Here is a 12,967-nt window from a genome sequence, read left to right as displayed (position 1 = left end):
TGTGTCCCTCATATCCACCTGACTCACAGCAAGGAAATCTGGGAATGCACTTTATAAATCATCAGTCAAGCTGCATAGAATATATATTTGGGATTTCTATTTTCGTACCCCTGCTTCGTTAGTTGTACTCAGTTTTCCCCAGCTCCTTAGTTTTTCCTCAGTTTTACCCAAACGTTTGTCTGAACCGCAGAAGGAGCTCGGACGGAAGGAATCCGTTAAGTTGACCGTTCCGTGCTGACGAGTGGGGTCGTGTCGTTTGTGGGGTCGCGTCGTGTGGGACCGCGTCGTGTGGGGCTGGTAGGAAGGGACCGCGTGGGACAGGACGAGGCCGTGTTTGTGGGGCCGTAGCGTGTAGGGCCGTAGCATGTGGAGCCGTGTGGGTCCGGGACGGGGGCACGAGTGGTTTCTGTCTCTTTCGCCCAGATTAGCAGTTTTCAATGTACCTTTTTCCTCTCTATCGCTCGATCTCATTCATATTTGATAGCCCAAATTGGTAGCAAATCTAGAGAAGCTTCTCCTTCTGTTTTTTAACGCCATTCATTTCTTTATGCCTTCGTTTTTACCCAATCAGGTAGGAAATCTAGGGCACAAATCCAGAGAGAAAATATAGGATAAGCTGCATACAGCAACCAACATAGCATAGATATATTCAGGACAGATCCAAATGTAGTACCGATAGATCCAACATAAGCTACATTTTACATGAATTTAATCTGCTCTACAGATAGAGCAGTCACATACAGAGAGTGCAGTAGGCACGTTCAACGCCTCCAGGTGGCGCGTGTGACTCGCTTGGAGGTTGCGCAGGTGAATCCCAAGTGCTTTGTGTTTGGCCATGTACGCATGCACGTTCACGGTACTTCCAACTCTAGCGCCATGTCTGCCAATGGATTCAGCATGGTTCAGCAGGGTGTTGAAGTTGGTGTCGAAGAGCCTCCTGTTTCAGAAGGGGCACTTGTAAATGCCTTGAGCAAAGGGGCGACCGTATTGGCCGGCCTGCAGCCTCCTGAGGACGTGACGAGTCTTGGTGTGGAAGGACTCGTCGTCGCTGTCGACGTCGCTGCTCTCGACCTGTCACGTAGCACCAAAGATCGTGCAAAAAACACGGAGTCAATTGCAACGATGATTGAACAGAGAGTGAACAAAAAATCATGCATGATAATATGGGCTCGAAAAAAAGAGGTAGCCTCAGTTACATTGGACACACTTATATCCAGGATTTGAGTAAGTAAACCAAAGATCATGCACAACAAATTTGTACACACCAATTGTTTACTGACCAAACCCTGAATCAATTTAGGGATGCCCAAATATTCATCATCATCGGCACAAATCTGAAACAAAAGCAAATCACAAACACTAATAACGCAAGATCTAACACAAAAGGATCGAACTAGGAACAGACGAACAGATCTAACACAAAAGTATTGAACTAGGAACAGACGAACAGTAATAACGCAAGATCTAACAAAAAAGGATTGAACTAGGAAGAGACGCACAGTAATAACGCAAGATCTAACACAAAAGGATTGAACTAGGAACAGACGAACCGTAATAACGCTAGATCTAACACAAAATGATTGAAATGAGATAAGAACAAGGGAACAAAGGGTTACCTCCGAATCGTAGTCGACGATGGTGGTGTCGTAGGGGTTCTTCGGCGCGTCGTACTGCACTGGTTCGTACGGGTCCCAATGGACGGGGGCATGGACGGGGGCGGCGGCCGATGCGCCGGCTGCTACGTTGGAAGCAGCGACAGGGGCCTGGACGGGGGCGGCGGCCGATGCGCCGGCTGCTACGTTGGAAGCAGCGACAGGGGGCACGGACGGGGCGGCGGCCGATGCGCCGGCTGCTACGTTGGAAGCAGCGACAGGGGCCTGGACGGGGGCGGCGGCCGATGCGCCGGCTGCTACGTTGGAAGCAGCGACAGGGGCCTGGACGGGGGCGGCGGCCGATGCGCCGACAATGGGCATCTCATTCTTCTCCATCGCCGGCGGTTTTCTTCGGTGTTTTTTCTTCGGTTGTGGAGAAGATGATGGGACAGGAGAGGCGGTTGCAGTGAGCCAGTGAGAACGTGCGTCGAGGGAGAGAAAGAGGGGCTCTATAAAGACGAAGGTGGCGTGTACCGCAACACGCGTCCGCTATGCACGGCTGCAGCGTGCACCGCTACACGAGTCTAACCCTGGGACGTTTGGTGTACTCAGTTATAACCTCAGGCCTTATACAGAAATTTTATCTGTACTCAGTTTTCCCCTCGAGGACTTAGACCGGCAAGTGCAATATACTCAGTTTTACCCTAAAGTAGCTGGTCAACAGAGAGTCAACAAATGAGATTAACATAGCTAATTGAGTCATTTCATGCGCAAAAAAATCCAAAAAAATAAAAACATAGTGGCAACTACTCATGGAGTCTTCCTACGCAACCTGCCACCTAGAAAACCTTAACAAACATATATAAATCAAGTTTTACCACAAATTGCCACTTCTCAGAATCACTAGTGTAGCTATGAAGATGCATGGTTTTCCACCCAAACCCCTTTGCAAAACATCTTTCCCAAAACATAGTTTGTCTAAATGATGCCATAATTGTCACACTCATGTATATTTGAATTGCAAATAATTTGATGTAGCCCAATATGAATTATATTGTACAAAACCCACATTTTTCATTTTGTAATTCTTTTGTTTGAATCCCTTAGTCTATTTACTATTTATGTGCCCTTGGATTCTTAGTACTACTCAGTTTTGCCCTCAAGTACTGTCACAAATGCTCTGAGAAGCCCAAACTTATCCTGATTGGTTGAGCCGTTGTCACATGGATCGACTCCACGAACCGTTGATCCACTGATCTAACGGGCAGTGTACCCCCATCCGTCTCTTCGTAGCAACCTCTCTCTCTCTCTCTCTCTCTCTCTCTCTCTCTCTCTCTCTCTTCGTGGCCACCCATCTCTCTCTCTCTCTGTCGGTGGAGAATAAACATGAGGAATATAGTTTGGGATATAGTATTGGTATTTTGAAACGGCCTAAAAGTGGTATAATTTTGTTATAAACATGAGGCATACATTTTTGCGGATTTCGGCGATTGCATTATTTGTCACCCCTCTAACAATTATCAACTATCTTTAGCTGTCCTTTTCTTTTAGGGAATATAGTTTGGGATATGGTATTGGTATTTTGGAAAGGCCTAAAAGTGGTATAATTTTGGTATAAACATGAGGCATACATATTTGCGGATTTCGGGGATTGCATTATTTGTCACCCCTCTAACAATTATCAACTATCTTTAGCTTTCCTTTTCTTTTAGGGAATATAGTTTGGGATATAGTATTGGTATTTTGAAACGGCCTAAAAGTGGTATAATTTTGGTATAAACATGAGGCATACATATTTGCGGATTTCGGGGATTGCATTATTTGTCAGCCCTCTAACAATTATCAACTATCTTTAGCTTTCCTTTTCTTTTAGGGAATATAGTTGGTAATTTCGGTGAATGCACACACTAACTTTGAAAACAACTACAAGTACATGTAACTGAATAATGGATTTGTAACAAGGTATCCCTTGTAACAACTTCTAGCGCCTGGTGAGCAATGATAAGAATCCGATCGTAATTATACAACAAAAAAAACAACCAGCCATCATATTAGCTTGCTTCTTCAACTCGATCAGCTGCCTTAACTGCTTGTTCATTTTCTTCAGTTCTCCCTTCACTTCCACCAGTTCTGCATTGGGAGCATTAGGCATAATCGGAAGGTCCCTAATCGGAACGGCTCCTCTCTCCGCCGCATTCTCTACAGCAAGTCCCCCCCCTCCCAAATTGCGCCCCCCAATAGCGCCAATTGATTCCTGCAACTGAAGCCTCTGAACGTACACATCGATCCACTCGAAATGCCTGCATTTCTTCAAGATCTGAAAACAACAACGTGAACCCTAAATCCCAAATTCGAGGGAATAACAAGAAAATCGAGAGAAAACAGAGAAATTGGAGCGAGATCTAACCTTATCCCCCTCTCTATATGGCAAGCTCTCGCATGCAACGAACTCACGTCCACGGTTGCCGTTCTCGTCCGTCTTACAGATCGACCGCTTGCAGGCTCCTGGCGTGGGCAGTCAGGGCATCTTGTCAAAGGCACGGGTCCATACTGCGGCCATGAAGAACGGGAGGTCGAAGAGAAACTAGACATCACCCGCGTGCCGGAGAAGGGCTGCCGCTGGCGGAGAAGAAGAACAATGGGGCGCGGAGAAAGAAAGGGGAAGCAATGGCACGGGCACGGGCGCGGGGCTAGCTCGGGCTCCCATTTTGCAACGGTCACCTGGGTAAGCTGTGGGTCCGGCGCGCTAACGTGGACAAGTTGTGGGTCCCACGATGATCTGGATAAGTGGAGACGTGTCCACTGCGGGGCACCAACAGCGGCCCCACTTGCCAGCACCAACCAACGTCAACTAAACGGGATTCCTTCCGTCCGAGCTCTTTCTGCGGGTTATAGACAAGGGGGGGAAAACTGAGGAAAAACTAAGGATCTGGGGAAAACTGAGTACAACTAAGGAGCCGAGGGCACGAAAATAGAAATCCCTATATATTATTCAGCATCTTATATACTTGTTTCGCATTGTTCAAGGGATCACTCATTTACCATGTGTATGACATGGGCTGGTGCTCAAATGTAAAGAAACTTAAGATGAGCTATAATTCCTTGGAACGTACACATCCTTTAACATATGGTAAATAGAGGCTTATTGGTGTTAAATTGTAGAAATAAGTTGAAATTCAATACTGTGCCTACATGGGGCTCATGTTGGCATATTGGTTTCAAGTAGGGCATAATGTACAGAAAACGGCAGATCTGATAATCGATTCAAACTACCCCATATTTCCTAATACAAGTAATCTGACTATAGCAATGACAACCACAGTCGACAATTTCTTCAAGTATTTCGTGTAAAAATAGGGTCCTACAATCACACGAACCAAACTATCTCCTGCAATCCCCCCTTAAAAAAACCACACATCTTGCAATCACATGAACCAGGGCAGACATATACTTACCTATATTACCTAGATAGTTCACGGCACCAGCGCGATGGATCATGGAGATGTCCACTGATGTCTACTCACGCTTCTTTTCCTGTAGACGGTGTTGGGCCTTCAAGAGCAGAGGTTTGTAGAACAGCAGCAAGTTTTCCCTTAAGTGGATCACCCAAGGTTTATCGAACTCAGGGAGGAAGAGGTCAAAGATATCCCTCTCAAGCAACCCTGCAATCACGATACAAGAAGTCTCTTGTGTCCCCAACACACCTAATACACTTGTCAGATGTATAGGTGCACTAGTTCGGCGAAGAGATAGTGAAATACAAGTAGTATGGATGTATATGAGTGGTAATAGTAATCTGAATAAAATATGGCAGCGAGTAAACATGCAGTAGAACAGTAAGTAAGCGGTGTTTGCAGTATTGGAAACAAGGCCTAGGGATCATACTTTCACTAGTGGACACCCTCAACATTGATCGCATAATAAATTAATAACTTCTCTCATTTGTGCTACATACACTCTTTTGTTGGATGACAAACACCATTCGTTGTGTAGGGCTACAAGAGCTCCCTCAAGCCGGAGTTAACAAGCTCCACAACATTCGGTATTCATATTTAAGTAACCTTAGAGCATAATAGATCTTTGCAAAATAAACTGAGAACTAACATAGCATACACACTGTCGACATTACGCTATGAAAGGAGGAATAGATCACATCAATACTATCATAATGATAATTAACTCCACAACCTACAAGAGATCATGATCATAGCCTACGACAAGAACCACACGGTGCACACACTGGCACCTTTACACCATGCAGGAGGAATAGACTACTTTAATAACATCACATGAGTAGCACATAAACTAGTAGCGATACAAAGCTCATCATATGGATCTCAATCATGCAAAGCAATTCACGAGATCATTGTATTGGAGTATAGAGAGAGAGATTAACCACATAGCTACCGGTACAGCCCTTAGCCCCGGGGGAGAACTACTCCCTCCTCATCATAGGAGACAGCGATGGCGATGAAGATGGCGGTGGTGTCGATGGAGATGGCTTCGGGGGCAATTCCCTGTCCCGGCAGGGTGCCGGAACAGAGACTTCTGTCCCCCGAATTGGAGTTTCGCGATGGCGGCGGCGCCCCTGGAGCTTTTCTGGAGTTTCGTCAATCTGTATCGTGTTTTTAGGTCACGAGGGGCTAAATAGGCGAAGAGGCGGCGCGAGGGGGTGCCAGAGGTGGGCTCCCCACCCCTGGGCGCGCCCCGCTCCTTGGCCGCGCCGCCAGGTGGTGTGGGGCCCCCTGGCACCTCTCCGGTTCCCCTTCGGTGTCCTGGTCCGTCTCGGTGAATTATGATGCTTGGTCTTTGTTTCGCCGAATTCCGAGAATATTGCCCGAACTGCCTTTCTGGAACCAAAAACAACAGAAAACAGGAACTGGCACTTCGGCATCTCGTTAATAGGTTAGTTCCGGAAAATGCATCAAAACATCATAAAGTGTGATCAAAACATGTAAGTATTGTCATAAAACAAGCATGGAGCATCAGGAATTATAGATACGTTGGAGACGTATCATCCACCAATAGCACTCAGTGAGGATTCCGCGGCGCCCGCGGTGAAGACCAGGCGACGGCCATCGACGCACCCTGCGTGGAGGCGGCGACGCCCACGGTGAAGGCCCATCGGTTGCAGATCCATGTGACTGATACGTCTCCAACGTATCCATAATTTCTGATGTTCCATGCTTGTTTTATGACAATACCTACATGTTTTGCTCACACTTTATAATGTTTTTATGCGTTTTCCGGAACTAACCTATTAACAAGATGCCACAGTGCCAGTTCCTGTTTTCTGTTGTTTTTGGTTCCAGAAAGGCTGTTCGGGCAATATTCTTGGAATTCGACGAAACGAAGACCCAGCATCCTATTTTTCGCGGAAGATCCCAGAACACCTGAGGGGGCCAGAGGGGAGGCCCAGGGGCCCCACACATGGTGCTGGCGCGGCCCAGGGGGGCGCGCCGCCCTGTTGTGTGGCGGCTCCGTACCCCCTCTGACTCCGTCTCTTCGCCTATATAAGCCCTTTCGACCTAAAAACGCGATACCGATTGACGAAACTCCAGAAAGACTCCAGGGGCGCCGCCGCCATCGCGAAACTCCAATTCGGGGGACATAAGTCTCTGTTCCGGCACCCTGCCGGGACGGGGAAGTGCCCCCGGAAGCCATCTCCATCAACGCCACCGCCTCCATCATGCTCCGTGAGTAGTTCCCCCATGGACTACGGGTTCTAGCTGTAGCTAGTTGGTATTCTCTCCCCCATGTACTTCAATACAATGATCTCATGAGCTGCCTTATGATGGCGTGTAACTCACACGTTCGTTGGGAACCCCAAGAGGAAGGTATGATGCGCACAGCAGCAAGTTTTCCCTCAGAAAGAAACCAAGGTTTATCGAACCAGGAGGAGCCAAGAAGCACGTTGAAGGTTGATGGTGGCGAAATGTGATGCGGCGCAACAACAGGGATTCCGGCGCCAACGTGGAACCTGCACAACACAACCCAAGTACTTTGCCCCAACGAAACAGTGAGGTTGTCAATCTCACCGGCTTGCTGTAACAAAGGATTAACCGTATTGTGTGGAAGATGATTTTTTGCAAGAAAACAGTAAAACAAGTATTGCAGTAGATTGTATGCGATGTAAAGAATAGGACCGGGGTCCACAGTTCACTAGAGGTGTCTCTCCCATAAGATAAAAGCATGTTGGGTGAACAAATTACAGTCGGGCAATTGACAAATAGAGAAGGGCATAACAATGCATGTACATGATATGATAAATATAGTGAGATTTAATCCGGGCATTACGACAAAGTACATAGACCGCCATCCAACTGCATCTATGCCTAAAAAGTCCACCTTCAGGTTATCATCCGAACCCCATTCAGTATTAAGTTGCAAAGCAACAGACAATTGCATTAAGTATGGTGCGTAATGTAATCGACAACTACATCCTTAGACATAGAATCAATGTTTTATCCCTAGTGGCAACAGCACATCACAACCTTAGAACTTTCTGTCACTGTCCCAGGTGTCAATGAAGGCATGAACCCACTATCGAGCATAAAAACTCCCTCTTGGAGTTAAGAGTAAAAACTTGGCCAGAGCCTCTAGTAATAACGGAGAGCATGCAAGATCATAAACAACACATAAACAATAGATTGATAATCACCATAACATAGTATTCTCTATCCATCGGATCCCGACAAACACAACATATAGTATTACAGATAGATGATCTTGATCATGTTAGGCAGCTCACAAGATCCAACAATGAAGCACAATTAGGAGAAGACGACCATCTAGCTACTGCTATGGACCCATAGTCCAGGGGTGAACTACTCACTCATCACTCCGGAGGCGATCATGGCGATGAAGAGTCCTCCGGGAGATGAATCCCCTCTCCGGCAGGGTGCCGGAGGCGATCTCCTGAATCCCCCGAGATGGGATTCGTGGCGGCGGCGTCTCTGGAAGGTTTTCCGTATCGTGGCTCTCGGTACTGGGGTTTCGCGACGGAGGCTATAAGTAGGCGAAAGGGCAGGTCAAGAGGCGGCACGAGGGGCCCAGGGGACAGGGCCGCGCGGCCAGGGCCTGGGCCGCGCCGCCCTATCACCTGGCCACCTCGTGGCCCCACTTCGACTCCCCTTCGGTCTTCTGGAAGCTTCGTGCAAAAATAGGACCCTGGGCGGTGATATCGTCCAATTCCGAGAATATTTCCTTACTAGGATTTCTGAAACCAAAAACAGCAGAAAACAGCAACTGGCTCTTCGGCATCTTGTTAATAGGTTAGTTCCAGAAAATGCGTAAATACGACATATAATGTGCATAAAACATGTAGGTATCATCAATAAAGTAGCATGGAACATAAGAAATTATCGATACGTTGGAGACGTATCAAGCATCCCCAAGCTTAGTTCTGCTCGTCCCGAGCAGGTAAAACGATAACAAAGATAATTTCTGAAGTGACATGCCATCACAATCTTGATCATACTATTTGTAACATATGTAATGAATGCAGCGATCAAAACAATGGTAATGACATGAGTAAACAACTGAATCATAAAGCAAAGACTTTTCATGAATAGTACTTCAAGACAAGCATCAATAAGTCTTGCATAAGAGTTAACTCATAAAGCAATAAATCAAAGTAAAGGTGTTGAAGCAACACAAAAGAAGATTAAGTTTCAGCGGTTGCTTTCAACTTATAACATGTATATCTCATGGATATTGTCAACATAAAGTAATATAACAAGTGCAATATGCAAGTATGTAGGAATCAATGCACAGTTCACACAAGTGTTCGCTTCTTAAGGTGGAGGGAGATAGGTAAACTGACTCAACAATAAAAGTAAAAGAAAGGTCATTGTCCTCTCTTGACCCTTGAAAACTTCCTTCACACCAAACTTCAAGCAAACTCATTAGAGGGTTAGTGCACAATTAATAATTCACACATTCAGAGGTGACACAATCATTATTTTCACTTCTGGACATTGCATAAAGCTACTGGACATTAATGGATCAAAGAAATTCATCCAACATAGCAAAAGAGGCAATGCGAAATAAAAGGCAGAATCTGTCAAAAACAGTACAGTTCGTAAAGACGAATTTTAAAGTGGCACCAGACTTGCTCAAATGGAAAAACTCAAAACTAATGAAAGTTGCGTACATATCTGAGTATCACGCTCGTAAATTGGCAGATTTTTTAGAATTTTCTACAGAGACTTGCGCCCAGATTCGTGACAGACAACAATGCTGTTTCTGCGCAGCGATCCCAAATATAACATCAACTTTGACATAGAAACTTTACTTGGCACAAAAACATGGTAAGGAGAGGTTTCTACAGTAGTAAACAACTTCCAAGACTCAAATATAAAACAAAGTACTCTAGTAAAAACATGGGTTGTCTCCCATAAGCGCTTTTCTTTAACGCCTTTCAGCTAGGCGCAGAAAGTGCAAATCAAGTAACATCAAGAGTAGAAGCATCAACATCATAACTTGTTCTAATAATAGAATCAAAATGCAACTTCATTCTCTTTCTAGGGAAGTGTTCCATACCTTTCTTGAGAGGAAATTGATATTTAATATTACCTTCCCTCATATCAATAACAGCACCAACGGTTCGAAGAAAAGGTCTTCCCAACAAAATAGGACAAGATGCATTGCATTCGATATCCAAGACAACAAAATCAACGGGGACAAGGTTATTGTTAACCGTAATGCGCACATTATCAATCCTCCCCAAAGGTTTCTTTTTAATATTATCGGCAAGATTAACATCCAAATAACAATTCTTCAATGGTGGCAAGTCAAGCATATCATAAATCTTTTTAGGCATAACAGAAATACTTGCACCAAGATCACATAAAGCATTACATTCAAAGTCATTGAATTTCATTTTAATGATGGGCTCCCAACCATCTTCTAACTTTCTAGGAATAGAAGTTTCAAGTTTTAGTTTCTCTTCTCTAGCTTTTATGAGAGCATTTGTAATATGTTTTGTAAAGGCTAAATTTATAGCACTAGCATTAGGACTTTTAGCAAGTTTTTGTAAGAACTTTATAACTTCAGAGATGTGGCAATCATCAAAATCCAAATCATTATGAGCTACAGCAATGGGATCATTGTTCCCAAGGTTGGAAAAAATTTCAGCAGTTTTATCACAAGCAGTTTCAGCAGTTTTAGCAATTTCAGGCAATTTTGTTCGCTTTGCACTAGAAGTAGAAGCATTGCCAACACCAATTATTTTACCATTGATAGTAGGAGGTGCAGCAACATGTGAAGAATTAACATTACTAGTGGTGGTAATAGTCCAAACTTTAGCTACATTATTCTCTTTAGCTAGTTTTTCATTTTCTTCTCTATCCCACCTAGCACGCAATTCAGCCATTAATCTTATATTCTCATTAATTCTAACTTGGATGGCATTTGCTATAGTAGTAATCTTATTATCAATATCATTATTAGGCATAACTTTCAATTTTAAAAGATTAACGTCAGAGGCAAGTCTATCAACTCTAGAAGCAATAATATCAATTTTATCAAGCTTTTCCTCAACAGATTTGTTAAAAGCAGTTTGTGTACAAATAAATTCTTTAAGCATAGCTTCAAGACCAGAGGGTACACTCCTATTATTTTTGTAAGAATTCCCATAAGAATTACCATAACCATTACCATTAGCAGAAGGATATGGCCTATAGTTATTACCAGAGTTGTTCCTATAAGCATTGTTGTTGAAATTATTATTTTTAATGAAATTCACATCAACATTTTCTTCTTGAGCAACCAATGAAGCTAAAGGAACATTATTTGGATCAACATTAGATCTACCATTCACAAGCATAGACATAATCACATCAATCTTATCACTCAAGGAAGAGGTTTCTTCAACAGAATTTACCTTCTTACCTTGTGGAGCTCTTTCCGTGTGCCATTCAGAGTAATTTATCATCATATCATCAAGAAGTTTTGTAGCCGCCCCCAAAGTGATGGACATAAAGGTACCTCCAGCAGCTGAATCCAATAAATTCCGCGAAGAAAAATTTAGTCCTGCATAGAAGGTTTGGATGATCATCCAAGTAGTCAGTCCATGGGTTGGGCAATTCTTTACCAAAGTTTTCATTCTCTCCCATGCTTGAGCAACATGTTCAGTATCTAATTGCTTAAAATTCATTATGCTACTTCTCAAAGATATAATTTTAGCGGGAGGATAATCTCTACCAATAAAAGCATCCTTACATTTAGTCCATGAATCAATACTATTCTTAGGCAAAGATAGCAACCAATCTTTAGCTCTTCCTCTTAATGAGAAAGGAAACACTTTCAATTTAATAATATCACCATCTACATCCTTATACTTTTGCATTTCACAAAGTTCAACAAAATTATTAAGATGGGCAGTAGCATCATCAGAACTAACACCAGAAAATTGATCTCTCATAACCAGGTTCAGTAAAGCAGGTTTAATTTCAAAGAATTCTGCTGTAGTAGCAGGTGGAGCAATAGGTGTGCATAGGAAATCATTATTATTTGCGTTTGTGAAGTCACACAACTTAGTATTTTCAGGGGTATTCATTTTAGCAACAGTAAATAAAGCAAACTAGATAAAGTAAATGCAAGTAACTAATTTTTTGTGTGTTTTTGATATAGAGAGCAAGACAGTAAATAAAGTAAAACTAGCAACTAATTTTTGTGTGTTTTGTTTAGGTGCAGCAAACAAAGTAGTAAATAAAATAAAGCAAGACAAAAACAAAGTAAAGAGATTGAGAAGTGGAGACTCCCCTTGCAGCGTGTCTTGATCTCCCCGGCAACGGCGCCAGAAAAAGAGCTTGATGGCGTGTAACTCACACGTTCGTTGGGAACCCCAAGAGGAAGGTATGATGCGCACAGCAGCAAGTTTTCCCTCAGAAAGAAACCAAGGTTTATCGAACCAGGAGGAGCCAAGAAGCACGTTGAAGGTTGATGGTGGCGAAATGTGATGCGGCGCAACAACAGGGATTCCGGCGCCAACGTGGAACCTGCACAACACAACCCAAGTACTTTGCCCCAACGAAACAGTGAGGTTGTCAATCTCACCGGCTTGCTGTAACAAAGGATTAACCGTATTGTGTGGAAGATGATTGTTTGCAAGAAAACAGTAAAACAAGTATTGCAGTAGATTGTATGCGATGTAAAGAATAGGACCGGGGTCCACAGTTCACTAGAGGTGTCTCTCCCATAAGATAAAAGCATGTTGGGTGAACAAATTACAGTCGGGCAATTGACAAATAGAGAAGGGCATAACAATGCATGTACATGATATGATAAATATAGTGAGATTTAATCCGGGCATTACGACAAAGTACATAGACCGCCATCCAACTGCATCTATGCCTAAAAAGTCCACCTTC

Source organism: Lolium perenne, chromosome 5 (assembly GCF_019359855.2).
Source record: "Lolium perenne isolate Kyuss_39 chromosome 5, Kyuss_2.0, whole genome shotgun sequence".
NCBI lineage: Eukaryota > Viridiplantae > Streptophyta > Magnoliopsida > Poales > Poaceae > Lolium > Lolium perenne.
Note: the sequence above shows the minus strand (reverse complement) of the source record.